We start from the raw sequence: 15,367 nt of genomic DNA, 5'->3' as shown, positions 1-15,367 counted from the left end.
GCCCCCACCTGGTCTATAAGATACACTATGTGGTTAGAAGTATCCGAATACCCCCAAAACATACGTTTTTCATAGTAGGTGCATTGTGCTGCCACCTACTGCCAAGTACTCCTATCAGCGACCTCAGTAGTCATCAGACATTATGGGAGCAGAATGGGGCGCTCTGCGGAACTCGTGGACTTCGAAAGTGGTCAGGTTATTGGGTGTCACTTTCATCATACGTCTGTACGTGAGATTTCCACACCCCTAAACATCCTTACGTCCATTGTTTCCGTTGTGATAGTGAAGTGGAAACGTGAAAGGAGCGTACAGCACAAAAGCGTACGACCTCGTCTGTTGACCGACAGAGACAGCCGACAGCTGAAGAGGTGAGAGAACTTGGATTTCATGGTCAAGCGGCTGCTCATAAGCCACACATCATGCCGATAAATGCCAAACGACGCCTCGCAATATGTAAGGAGCATAACATTGAAGCTGAAGAGTGGAAAAACGTTGTGTGGAGTGACGAATCACGGTACACAGTGTGGCGATCCGACGGCAGGGTATGGTATGGCGAATGCCCGGTGGACGTCATCTGCCAGCATGTGTACTACCAAAAATAAAATTCGGAGGCGACGGTGTTATGGTGTGGTCGCGTTTTTCATGGATGGGATTTGCACCCCTTGTTTCGCGTGACGCTATCACAGCACAGGCCTACATTAATGTTATAAGCACCTTCTTGCTTCCAGCTGTTGAAGAGCAATTCGGGTATGGCGATTGCATTTTTCAACACTATCGAGCAGCTGTTCATAATGCACGGCCTGTGGCGGAGTGTTTACATGACAATAACATCCCTGTAATCGACTGCCCTGCACAGAATCCTGACCTGAATCCTAGAGAACACCTTTGTGATATTTTGGAACTCCGACTTCGTGCCAGGCCTCACCGACCGACATCGATAGGTGTCCTCAGTGCAACACTCCGTGAAGAATGGCCTGCCATTCCCCAAGAAACCGTGCAGCACTGATTGAACGTTTGCCTGCTAGAGTGGTAGCTGTCATCAAGGCTAACGGTTGGCCAACACCGTACTGGATTCCAGCATTACCGATGGAGAGCGCCACGAACTTGTAAGTCATTTTCAGCCAGGTGTCCGGAAACTTTTGATTACAGAGTTTATGTCCACACGATGCCTCTTTCATCGTGCGTAACCGCAGATGCACGAGAGTAGAACGGTATGCACAAGAATTTGTGGAAAGAACGAATACACGCATGGACGTTTTCGTGTCCATACGTAGCCTCTTTGCGCAGTGTGCTATGAATCCCCTTCTTTGCTTGGGAGCTTGTATTGCATTTATTGCCATGAAAACGTGACAGAAAAAGAAAACGGAAAAGCGACTGTAGGTAAAGAAGTATATAAACAACATACATACAAGAAATACAAAGTGATGACAACGTTTTGTCTGAAAATTTCAGAAGGAAGTCACAACGAGATTATAGATTTTCTACTTGGGAAAATGCAGCGATTACGTTGGCAATAAACTCATGCCAGAGTACTGGTTATTCACCGTATTTTAATGTTTCTGTTGATACGTATCAGTAAATATCGCACTGGACTAATCTGGGACCACTCTGTCCACTGGGACACACAAAGTTCTGCATTAAAAATCGTTCTGTTAGTAATGGGAAACAAATGGACGTTTTCCGTAGACGCTGGGCGTCACGTGAAGGATGAAATGAACAGTATTTGTTTGGGCTGAGTCCACCTAGACATTGCAAAAACGAAATTGCAAATATGTACCGAAACACCAAAGAAAATGGGCATGGCGATTCTTAGAAAGGACAGTTTGTGTATAAAGAATATTAATTTTATTTAACAAATATAATTAGAAAAACGTATTATTAAAGACACATTAATTCCAGAATTCAACTTCCCGCACTAAACTCCACTGATTTCACAATTGCTTTGATTTGCGCCTCCAGTTCTTGTCATACATAGGCGCAAAATTGACTCTAAATTGTCATCTAGCCAAGCGATCCCTATGTTTTGATCTGTTGACTTTCATTATAGAAAACGTTTCCCCATTCCTATAAGCTGAACCAAAGAGTTAGCGCATTTTAAGGCATTGTCTACCGATAACTTATAATTGTTTCTATGGATACATGCCTGGAAAGAATTAAGTCCAAAGGCCTGCTCTCTTCTTTCCGCGAGGAAGATTTTTGACGTCTCGTGTGATGTTTAAGCAGGCTGGGTCATTAGAATCCAAAAAATTGGGACAATTCGCGCAATCGGGACAGCTGTAACACTATCAACGACACACCACAGAGATGCGGGTAGCGACAAGTCGGCTGATAACTGGCGGAAGCCTGTCAGTGACGACCTACGTGGTTCATGTCCTGACCCAGGCGCGGTGAATCAGACCATAGGGACGGAATACCTAAATGTCGTCAGTAGAAAACTGTGGACAAGGTAGCAACGGTAGAAAGTAGCAAGATAATCGTGTCAAAACACTAGCGACTAGTCTGTTATCTCGACTCCTGCAAGAGTCGAACAGAACTCTGTCCAAGTTTTCTTCTCCACGACTCCAACTGAAAAGGACTTTCTGCCCAAGCGTTTTGCATTTCTCCTTTTTTTTTGTTTATATCCAGTGGTTCATCTATGATACGTTCTCCAGCGGATATAGGGGTTTAAAATTGTGGCTTTCATTTTGTTCCTTTGTCAATGAAATTCCACGGAAGTACAGTATTTTCCCATTGGATTTTCCTTGTTTGGGTGTCATATACTTATCGCCTTGGGCAAGTTCCTTCTAAGATGGCTAAGGTTGTCTGCTTCAGACACTGACGTTAGTTTACACTCACGAACATCACAGCCATTACATTTGTGTTGCCTGCAAGTCATGCATGTTTCATATCTCTCCTCATACAAAACCTCATCGCCCTACACCTCGTTGCGCTATCAGCGTGTGATGATACCATCAACACTAGCAATACTTTCCAAAAAAGTGAATTGTGTATGTAAATCAAATGCATTTAACTTCAGTTGTCAGTTTCTCCGACTAAAATTCATGTGAAGCTTCGAAAGAACTGACACAACGAGTTCTTGTTACGGCTAGTTTCGTATTTCGTGTAACACTTAAAAAAATAGCTACCCTGGCATGATTCGAACCTGGGGATCCCCAATCAAACGCATTATCTATCTCACTACGCAGCCGATCCGTAGCGCAGAAACTCTTACTGACTATTGTATACGGGGAAATCAGCACCAAGTTTAGCCAAGAATTTTAATGTGCTTTGGGTCGTAGTTTATGACTGCAGTGACAATGAACGATGGTACGTTTTATAAGTTAAGCTCATCTTAGTTTCTGAAAGATTATTTCACATGAATCTGATTGGCGATAATTTAAATATAAGATACAGACTGCCTTGCAAAACATTCTACATTTCCTTAGTTATGAGCGAATTTAATGATGTAGAGAATGTCCATTCTTGCATACATCGCCACTTTAAGTGGGTGGAGCACAAGCGTACCAACTTTCTGAAGGTTTCCACTATCTGCCTTCACAAAATTGCTTTCCATTGTTACTTAAAAGCTTAAAATGCGTTTTTCACTGTTAAACAGCTGAATTGTTTGCAGAAAAAGTATGGAAAACTTAGTAACTTCGGCTAACACTCCTATAACATATATTTACTCCCAGCCAGTGACGTCACCAAACCTCCAGCAAATAACCGAGCGTTTTCGACCACGTGAACAAATCTTGAATTGAAGTAATTTTTTAAGATCTAGTTACGAAAAAATAACATATTTTGTGAAGATATGACCGTAAATGCTATTTGAATGTTATAATCACTCAAAATAACAACAACCTGAACCATATTTTTAACACAGGAAAACTGCCTATTGGTAATCAGTTTTTGTCGAATCTAATTTCTGCTTTTCTTAACAGTTCTTTTAATACAGCCATATATCAACAGATTTGTCGTTCCTTTTTTTCTGTGCGGTAACTGCGATCGAGTGTTACGGCTTGTTTGCTGTCATAAGATTTAAGTTATCGACAGCCCGGGTGGGATTTTATAGGCCTAGTGTCTTCATGTTACACTGCATAAAATGGTGAATAAGCGGCCTCGCGATTCTATGTTAGCACTTCCAAATAGAGCACAAAATCACGACATTCCTACAGAAAGACCGTTGCAGCATCCCTGAATATGGAAGTAAATAGGAATATAAAAAAAGGAAGGGAGGTTTATCTGTTTAGCAAGAGTAATAGGAGGCAGATTTCAGACTACCTAACAGATCAAAAAAAATTTCTGTTCCGACACTGACAATGTTGAGTGTTTATGGAAAAAGTTCAAGGCAATCATAAAATGCGTTTTAGACAGGTATGTGCCGAGTAAAACTGTGAGGGACGGGAAAAACAAAGTTAGGAAACTACTGCGAAAGCAATGAGAGCTTCACTGCAAATTTAAACGCAGCCAAAACCTCTCAGACAAACAGAAGCTGAACGATGTCAAAGTTAGCGTAAGGAGGGCTATGCGTGAAGCGTTCAGTGAATTCGAAAGTAAAATTCTATGTACCGACTTGGCAGAAAATCCTAGGAAGTTTTCGTCTTACGTTAAATCAGTAAGTGGATCGAAACAGCATATCCAGACACACTGGGATGATAGTGACATTGAAACAGAGGATGACACGCGTAAAGCTGAAATACTAAACACCTTTTTACAAACTGTTTCACTGAGGAAGACCGCACTGCAGTTCCTTCTCGAAATCATCGCACGAACGAAAAAATGGCTGACATTGAAATAGGTGTCCAAGGAATAGAAAAGCAACTGAAATCACTCAATAGAGGAAAGTCCACTGGACATGACGGGATACCAGTTCGATTCTACACAGAGTACGCGAAAGAACTTGCCGCCCTTCTAACAGCCGTGTACCGCAAGTCTGTAGAGGAACGGACGGCTCCAAATGATTGGAAAAGAGCACAGGTAGTTCCAGTTTTCAAGAAGGGTCGTCGAACAGATGCGCAAAACTATAGGCCTATATCTCTGACATCGATCTGTTGTAGAATTTTAGAACATGTTTTTTGCTCGAGTATCATGTCATTTCTGGAAACCCAGAATCTACTCTATAGGAATCAACATGGATTCCGGAAACAGCGATCGTGTGAGACCAAACTCGCCTTATTTGTTCATGAGACCCAGAAAATATTAGATACAGGCTCCCAGGTAGATGTCATTTTCCTTGACTTCCGGAAGGCGTTCGATACAGTTCCGCACTGTCGCCTGATAAACAAAGTAAGAACCTATGGAATATGAGACCAGCTGTCTGGCTGGATTGAAGAATTTTTAGCAAACAGAACACAGCATGTTGTTTTCAATGGAGAGACGTCTACAGACGTTAAAGTAACCTCTGGCTTGCCACAGGGGAGTGTTATGGGACCATTGCTTTTCACAATACATACAAATGACCTAGTAGATAGTGTCGGAAGTTCCATGCGGATTTTCGCGCTTGATGCTGTAGTATACAGTGAAACGTCCCCTTTGAACAATTATACAAGACTGTGCTTAAACTGACATACAATATTTTTAGCGCAACGCAATCTGACTATCAAAAATCCCTACAAAAGAATGGCCCTGACTAACATTAAACTATACCTTTCAGAAATCACTTACCTCACAAAAATCTTCATTACTCGAACTACTGCAATACAGCGAGCGCCACTACTGCCAGCTAAATAAAAGATTCAAACTACGGAAGGCACTAACTACTGATAGGGATAGTTAGCAAATGAAAGATATTAATAGAGAACAAACAATGTATTTACCTTAATAGTCATAATATATGCAGCAGTTCATGACAAGTTACAAAACTCCGCCATCTCTCTCACCACATCCACCACTGCTGGCGGCTCACCTCCAACTGCGCAACGCTACGCGCTGTTCACAGCCAGCTGCCTAACACTACAATGGCGAGTATTACAACAATGCAAAGCAGCCACAGACTGCACACAGCACAGCTAGTGATTTTCATACAGAGGTGGCGTTACCAATAAAAAAACCCAAACAGCCTACTTACAACAGAGAAGTTGCAGCATTAGAAAATTACAGCGAAATGCAGGAAGATCTGCAGCGGATAGGCACCTGGTGCAGGGAGTGGCAACTGACCCTGAACATAAACAAATGTAATGTATTACGAATACATAGAAAGAAGGATCCTTTATTGTATAATTATATGATAGTGGAACAAACACTGGTAGCAGTTACTTCTGTAAAATATCTGGGAGTATGCGTACGGAACGATTTGAAGTGGAACGATCATATAAAATTAATTGTTGGTAAGGCGGGTGCCAGGTTGAGATTCATTGGGAGAGTCCTTAGAAAATGTAGTGCATCAACAAATAAGGTGGCTTACAAAACATCCGTTCGACCTATACTTGAGTATTGCTCATCAGTGTGGGATCCGTACCAGATCGGTCTGACGGAGGAGATAGAGAAGACCCAAAGAAGAGCGGCGCGTTTCGTCACAGGGTTATTTGGTAACCGTGATAGCGTTACGGAGATGTATAGCAAACTCAAGTGGGAGAGACTGCAAGAGAGGCGCTCTGCATCGCGGTGTAGCTTGCTGTCCAGGTTTCGAGAGGGTGCGTTTCTGGATGAGGTATCGAATATATTGCTTCCCCCTACTTATACCTGCCGAGGATATCACGAACGTAAAATTAGAGAGATTCGAGCGCGCACGGAGACTTTCCGGCAGTCGTTCTTCCCGCGAACCAGACGCGACTGGAACAGGAAAGGGAGGTAATGACAGTGGCACGTAAAGTGCCCTCCGCCACACAATGTTGCGTGGCTTGCGGAGTATAAATGTAGATGTAGATGTAGAAATAACGAGAAGAGTAGATACGATATTGGAGTGCCTGCGTTGTTCAGAAGTACGATGCTATGTTTCTTCCGACATGCATGCACTGGCAGAGCTGCGACTACAGTCGTGAAATGCATGAAATATTTTCGCAGTTGTGAATATGGCCAACCATCAGCTGTATAACAGAATGACGACAATGAAAGTTTGTGCTGGCCCGGGATTCGGACACAGATTTCTCGCTTAATGTGAGCGATCGCCTTACCATTATGCATGCATGTGCGAAGGAACAATGCCTCGTATTTCTGAACAACGCAGGCACTGCAATAACGTATTTATCCGCCGACACCGGTCAGGAAACTTTCAGTTAAAATGTCTCCCCCGTACGGGAATGTACACAATACATGTACGAGTGCCGGTTTTAGACACATTGTTAACGACATATGGAAATTTGGAAGTGGCCTTGAGGCGTGCTTGGACATCCTGAAGGTAAGGTGACTGCTCGCAATAAGAGAGAAGTTCGGGATCGAGTGCTGGTCCTCCATAAATCTTCATTGTCGTCATTGTATTATTCAACTGATGGTTGTCCATATTCGCAAAACGATTAGGCTCCAAAAACACTTTAAAAAACAAAATACATATGCGACAACAATGTATTACTTTAAATTGCAAAAACTAAAAATTTTAAATCGAGAGAGTTTTTCACTTTAAATATTTAAGCGAAACAATCCAGCAGACATTCGCGGAAAAGATGAGCTATGGAACCCATTGCCACAGCATGGGAATAGCGTTCAAACCTACAAAATACATCTACAACAAAGACTGCATCTCAAAATACACAAAACTGAGACAACAGCATAGTCTTCACACTAGACTGTCTTTATGGGATTGAAACACTAATTTAAAACAGAAAAAGGAGCAATGAAGAAATCCAAAAGAGAGAACGAAATGTAATTAGGAAAAATAAGGTCCAAATTACACAGGAGAAGGAACTCAAGAGCAAATGAAGAAACTGAAAACCATGCCTATATTTACTCAGATGTGAAAATTGGAGGCTCATCTCTATAGGCGTATTAAAAGAATGGAACAAATATAATTAACTAGACACGTTGTGGAATTGATGGACAGGCGCAGCAAAGCTAAAATACATAGTAAAATGCACTGGTGCAGTGAAAGAGAATCTGAAGAAAACCAAACAGAAAAATTTTTAGGCAGAAAATTAATAACTGGATAGTTGGCCTAGCAGAAAACCGGTACAGCTTGGTGTGATGAAAGAGGAAGAGGCCGTAATGAAGGAATGAAAGTAATACGAGCACAAAGAAACTTCGAAATGTCCCTTGTTCAAAAATGGTTCAAATGGCTCTGAGCACTATGGGACTTAACATCTGAGGTCATCAGTCCCCTAGAACTTAGAACTACTTAAACCTAACTAACCTAAGGACATCACACACATCCATGCCCGAGGCAGGATTCGAACCTGCGACCGTAGCGTTCGGCGCGGTTCCAGACTGAAGCGCCTAGAACCGCGAAATGCCAATTAATTTAAACAGAACTACAGCCCATGATCAGGAATCTGAAAGGGTATAATAAACAAAATTAGACGGTTATAACCAAAGCCGTTACCCCCACATTATAAAAGGAAACGCAAAAACTAAACACTAGCACTAATCGTACCCAAGCTGGCATCAACTACACTGCGTTTCCTTTATGAGGGAGAAAACTAGAACAACATAAACTGACAAGCAAAATAAAAAAAAATAATTAAAAATACGATACTTGGCCGTCAGAAACGCACTCATAGGCAATTAAGTTACCCTGAAAAACTGCGTTTGATTGTTAAGGCTTGTTTGCTATCATGCCGTGCATATTGGTTGTTCATTTTAACTGAAGACACTGAAATATCTCGAAAACTACGCATCGGTTACAATCCCAGTTTGTATGTCTCGAAACGGAACATCTAATGATACAACACTAGACCCACCACACAATTCCGTGCGTGGGCGGCATGGGACAATTTCAAATCTTCAGTCCGGAACCGCGTTGCTGTTACGGTCGCAGGTTCGAATCCTGCCTTGGGCATGGATGTGTGTGATGTCCTTAGGTTAGTTAGGTTAACAGCGGGAGAGACAGGAGCATAGAAGAAGACAGCCCAGTTACATTCCGAACAAAAGATGTAAGAAAATGTCCAATTATAAGTGACAACAAGTGAAAAACAATAGGCGAGCTGAGTCAATTCTGGAATTCCACCTTTAGAAGAAGTGACCTGACTGCTATAAATAGCGCTACATATTTCTACAGGATTGGGCACTTTTTAGCAGGCAAGTTACTCCCCTATGTTCCAGCATATTCGATTCTGACATCTCACAGATGCGCCAGTAACCATTTAGGGAATTGAACAATACCCACGCATTTATCCCAGCCAAATCCAGCAAGTTGTAAAAATTGTGACCAGGCCAACGTCTCGATGGTGCTTTGACAGGGTATTTGCGAGCCATTTGGTCGACCACGTCCAGTATATATTTAGAGCAGTTATAAAACGTAACTGTATCTGGCTTCTTTTTTATACCATCCTCAATCGTCACATAAGGATGCATAGTGCTCAGAATTAGGACATTCTTGTTGCTCTTACCCTGATAAACAGTCAATGTGGTATCATCTTTTTTCAACGATACTGTGCTGTATAACTGCTCTCTTGCCTTCTTGATACAGACTGGTATTTCCCTGCGAGATCGATTTATTGTGCCCACAAGTCTCATAGAATTAGCTTTCAATGTCTCAGAGAGCGCTAAGGAGGTGAAAAAACTGTCACATGTGACATTTATTCCTTTGTTGAGGTAAGATTGCATCAATTTTTTTGCAACAGAGTCACCAAGACGCTCATCACTCCGCCTGGTGTCATCCTTTCCTAGACAAGGGATAGCATTCACAATATATTTTGAGTCTTTATCCACCGCCATACAATACTTTTGCCCGTATTTGTCCGGTTTTGCGGCCGTAAACTGCGTGAATCTGCAACGGCACTTTGAAGGAAAAAGCTGTTCGCCGATTGTTAATATGGACCCGGTGTATAGCTAGACTGTGCATTCGCAATGAACTCATTCCAGATTTCTGATACCAAAGCAAACTTGTCTTTTCTTAGTGGTTCTGATCTTGTGGATCTAATGTCAAATCTGAGATAACGCATTATCTCTCTGAATCTGTCACGAGCTATTGTTGATTTCACAAAATTATTTCCCCACTTCACTGACCACAATGTGTCTAGTTCTAAGCTCTTAGCTCCAATAGCACCACGGCCGTACAATATAGCTATAAAAGCTTACAGTTCTTCAATTTTTATAGTCCTCTGATCTGAGCTTGTAACAACAACGACGCTGTACTATTGTGCATATAAGTAAAATTTTTTCCATCTGATTTTTCGATAAATTAGTGATTGATGTTCTGATTTCATTTGTTTTTTTTTTTTTTGTTTCATGTCATTGTGTTAAGAAAACTGTAAACAAATTTCAATGTGAATATTAATGTTTTATGTCAAATGTCAAGCAATATTGCAATAGAATTGAAAGGTAACAAATGTTGAAACTGTTGTAACATGTTTAAAATTGTAACTGTGCGTCTGGTCCATACGTAGGCAATGTGTTAGGATATGTAGAATGCAAAACCTCGGATGAATACCCGGCTTGTAAGGGAGCGGTAAAAGGTGAATGGCAGGCGAGCGCGGGAAAATGCACGCGGGCACTGCACGGCACAACGGGCTCAGCAGTTGTAGTTGGAGTTTGGCATTGGTCTGAGCAACACGTTCTGGAGCGAGGAGGCTCTCCTGGAAGACGTAGTTTCATTGAGCCTCGGGTATGTTGTTCCAACGTCTATACAGCATGGCAAAATTCCATAGGCACTAAATGGAGAAGTATTGCGACGCTAAGAAGAAGTAAAGTGCCGATATATCAAGAGCCATAGCTGTGGTTGTATGTGTGCTCTGTGCCTCGCCATCTCGCCGCCCGCCAACCGCCGCATCGATACGAACAGGTTGAAACTTTTAATACTGTATTCGTCTGGACCAGTGTTACTTTTGTTCCATACTATTCAATAACAACTTAATAACAACTTAAATTTTACCAGAACTTTCCTATCATTTAATTATCCTCACAACTAACCTAGACAGGGTCCTTTCCAAATGTTATGCAATCCGAGTGTCCCGAGATGAAAAATTAAAGTTTGTGTTAATAATAATTACCTGCAGACCTAACTATGTTAGAATGGTGTTTAAAGAATTGTTTTGTTAATGAACCAGTAAATGAATAACGAAGGTCTGACAAAGTTGGAAGATAACTTTAATATTGAGTTAGTAATGAAGTTTAATTATTTCGAGACAGATATAAAGGCATTTAAATGAGTAGGAAATAAGATAAAGAGAGTAGTACTTATATATTGGAAATCTTGAGCGCATAATGGTGTCAGTAATTAATTTTTTAAATACAGTGATCATAACAGTTTCAAGGTCCCCCCCTTTTTTTTTATTCATTTGAATTCTGAAGTGTTCTAAATTGATTTGACCAGCAAAAGTTAAAGTCAATATAAAAGCCAAAATTTATCAGTGTTTTATCTTTATTAAAATTGACATTGTGTGTGTGACTCGAAAGTGCTGTTTCTAGGGTAACCTATGCCTGATTTTAATCAGTTCAATAGATTTTCTGGTTCTAAAATTCTACTATATTATGCAGTGTTACTACTTGCTGCTTTGCACGAATATCTGCCAGCTTGTACAGGGAAGAAACTCAGTTAATGCCCAATTAGGCTGGCGACCGTATTATTAGCAAATTGGTAGCATCTTCTGTGTTGTTTTTTTTTGTCCGTCCTGACGTGTAGTTGCATTTCGGACTTACTTGACGTATCGTTGTTATTACCGAGTGGGTGTAAGTCTGATTTGCCACCATTCAGGTACACGCGGTCAATATCTATACAAAAATCCTGTCTCGTAAGGTGAACCCCACTCACTTACCATAGCACAGGCTTTAATGAGTATTGTGTGCCTCGCGCGCACGTTACAAGCTCAGTACACGACGTGCTTCAGTTTCTGTACATTTTACAATATGTTTCAAAATTTTTTCCGTTATCATTAGATGCCATGCACTGTAACAAGTCGCATTCACGTTTCGTTTTGCATGCGGAGATGGTCCTGTCCTATCTTTGAAAACATTCTGTTGTCCGTATCTTCCAGCTGAACAGTCACCTACTACTCCAACGTTCCAGGTTGTTCCATCGGGTGCTACAGTATCGCTACCTGGAGGAAACTGAAGTAGTCCAGAACCCTGGGCATTTTGTTGTCCACGCCGACCTTGAGGACGTCCACTTCCTCGAGTTGACTTAGTCTTTGTGACAGCTGTTCCTGTAATAGTAATTATACGTATTAGAACGCGATTTAATATTGAATATATTGTCTAATATTAGAACAAAAAAACACCTTCATAAATGTAATATACAACTTGTAAAAATTCAACACGAAACAAAGTATAAACATAAGTGTTGCAATTGAAATTAGTGTCTATGCAACACATACATAAACAAAAATTATTACAAAACAAAGCCGGCCGGTGTGGCCGAGCGGTTCTAGGCGCTTCAATCTGGAACCGCGCGACCGCTACGGTCGCAGGTTCGAATCCTGCCTCGAGCATGGATGTGTGTGATGTCCTTAGGTTAGTTAGGTTTAATTAGTTCTAAGTTCTCGAATCCTGCCTCGGGCATGGACGTGTGTGATGTCCTTAGGTTAGTTAGGTTTAAGTAGTTCTAAGTTCTCGAATCCTGCCTCGGGCATGGACGTGTGTGATGTCCTTAGGTTAGTTAGGTTTAAGTAGTTCTAAGTTCTAGGGGACTGATGGCCACAGATGTTAAGTCCCATAGTGCTCAGAACCATTTCATTTCTAAGTTCTCGGGGACTGATGACCACAGATGTTAAGTTCCACAGTGCTCAGAGCCATTTGAAACAGCCGGCCGCGGTGGTCTAGCGGTTCTAGACGCTCAGTCGGGAACCGCGCGACTGCTACGGTCGCAGGTTCGAATCCTGCCTTGGGCATGGATGTGCGTGATGTCCTTAGATTAGTTAGGTTTAAGTAGTTCTAAGTTCTAGGGGACTGATGACCATAGATGTTAAGTCCCTTAGTGCTCAGAGCCATTTGAAACATTTTTATAAAACAAACACATAAACAAGCATACCTTTCTCATCAGCATTCAGTAGAACCTTCTCAGGAGTAACATCGTCTTCTGATGAAGAATCCGGAACTATTGGCGATGGAAATTCTTCCTCAGATGAAGACTCCAGCGGTTCGCCCTCAGATTCATTATCTAAAATCTCATTTAGAGCATTTATAATGTCCTCTTCTGTGCGTAGAAATTTGGCCATAATATATTCATAAGTTACAAGCACTATCTACACAGACAGAATGCACTACTAAACCCGTTTTCGTGCTACAAAACTCTGGGTGCGCAATATCTGCATACAAGGTCAGACTTGTCTGAACCTCTCTCCCTCTCGTCCCCTGCTGAAAGTTGGAACGTCAGCCGGAAGTGAAGGAAAAACGAGTTTTGCAATTGTTGACCAAACACACACTAACAATAGGCATGAATCTACATGAAAAATGCGATTGTTATAGCGACTGCGCCGGGCGGGTCAGAACTGACTCTTCCGAAATTCTTGGTAAATCTTCATATTTCTCTTTAATGTTTTCGCCATAAAATGTGAAATGAAGTATAATCACTAATTACCTTATTTCACAAAAAGTCACAGAAATGTAACACTCTAGGCAATAATACAAAAGACTGACAAACAAAAGAATTATCAAGTGGGTCACGAGTGACCCAGCCGCGGTTCTAGTGTTACGGTAAATACCGCGTGCAGAGGCGTGGTTCACCAGCTTCCATCCACTGTAAACTCGACCGACCTTGGGTAATCTTTAGCTCAGTTTGTCACGTAACTAACCATTCGCCGCGCAGGATTAGCCGAGCGGTCTAGGGCGCTACAGTCATTGACTGTGCGGCTGGTCCCGGCAGAGGTTCGAGTCCTCCCTCCGACATGGGTGTGTGTGTTTGTCCTTAGGATAATTTAGGTTAAGTAGCGTGTAAGCTTAGTTCCATAAGATTTCACACACATCTGAACATTTTTTTGAACCAACCATTCACTGTAGACTTGGTTGTCATCCTAAAAATAGTACCGAACTTTGAACCGGAATTGGATGATTTATTCATCTACATCTACATCTACATTTATACTCCGCAAGCCACCCAACGGTGTGTAGTACTGACCAACATCATTACGAAATCGTAAGAATAATTTTGTAAAGAAACATTTAGTTAATCTTTAATATTGTCGTGTTTAGGATAATTTAACTTTCTGAGAGTTAATATTTAATACCGTTGTGTTTAGGGTTATTTCACTTTTTGATGTTGACGAGATAAGTTATCCTGACAACTGCTTTAACATTGTCACATTGTAAACTGTGTAAAAGCGTGTATTTCTATGTAAATATTGCGACATTAAACGAGTCAGTACAACTTTCACAGTTGTCCTCAGTCATAGAATAAGAAAAAACGAATATATCACCTTACATATTCATAGAGAAGGCGAATCCTGAAGACACCGTCCTGCCCAGAAGATTTTCGGGTTGCAGAAGATAGGCCATGACACAGAGAGCAGTTAATTTCTTGGAAAATGTAACTCAAATTTCACATACTTTTGTTGTTATTGTTGTGGTCTTCAGTCCTGAGACTGGTATGATGCAGCTCTCCATGCTACTCTATCCTGTGGAAGCTTCATCATCTCCCAGTACTTACTGCAACCTACAGCCTTCTGAATCTGCTTAGTGTATTCATTTCTTGGTCTCCCTCTATGATTTTTACCCTCCACACTGCCCTCCAATGCTAAATTTGTGATCCTCTGATGCCTCAGAACATGCCCTACCAACCGGTCCCTTCTTCTTGTCAAGGTGCGCCACAAGCTCCCCTTCTCCCCAATTCTATTCAATACCTCCTCATTAGTTATGTGATCTACCCTTTTAATCTTCAGCACTCTTCTGCAGCACCACATTTCGAAACCTTCTATTCTCTTCTTGTCCAGACTATTTATCGTCCATGTTTCACTTCCATACATGGCTACACTCCATACAAACACTTTCAGAAACGACTTCCTGACACTTAAATCTATACTCGATGTTAACAAATTTCTCTTCTTCAGAAACGCCTTCCTTGTCATTGCCAGTCTACATTTTATATCCTCTCTGCTTCGACCATCATCTGTTATTTTGCTGCTTTAAGTGTCTCATTTCCTAATCTAATTCCCTCAACATCACCCGACTTAATTCGACTACATTCCATTACGCTCGTTTTACTTTTGTAGATGTTGATCTTATATTCTCCTTTCAAGACGCTGTCCATTCCGTTCAACTGCTCTTCCAAGTCCTTTGCCGTCTCTGACAGAATTACAATGTCATCGGCGAACCTCAAAGTTTTTATTTCTTCTCCATGGATTTTAATACCTATTCCGAATTTTTCTTT

Source organism: Schistocerca serialis, chromosome 7 (genome assembly GCF_023864345.2).
Source record: "Schistocerca serialis cubense isolate TAMUIC-IGC-003099 chromosome 7, iqSchSeri2.2, whole genome shotgun sequence".
Lineage (NCBI taxonomy): Eukaryota > Metazoa > Arthropoda > Insecta > Orthoptera > Acrididae > Schistocerca > Schistocerca serialis.
Note: the sequence above shows the minus strand (reverse complement) of the source record.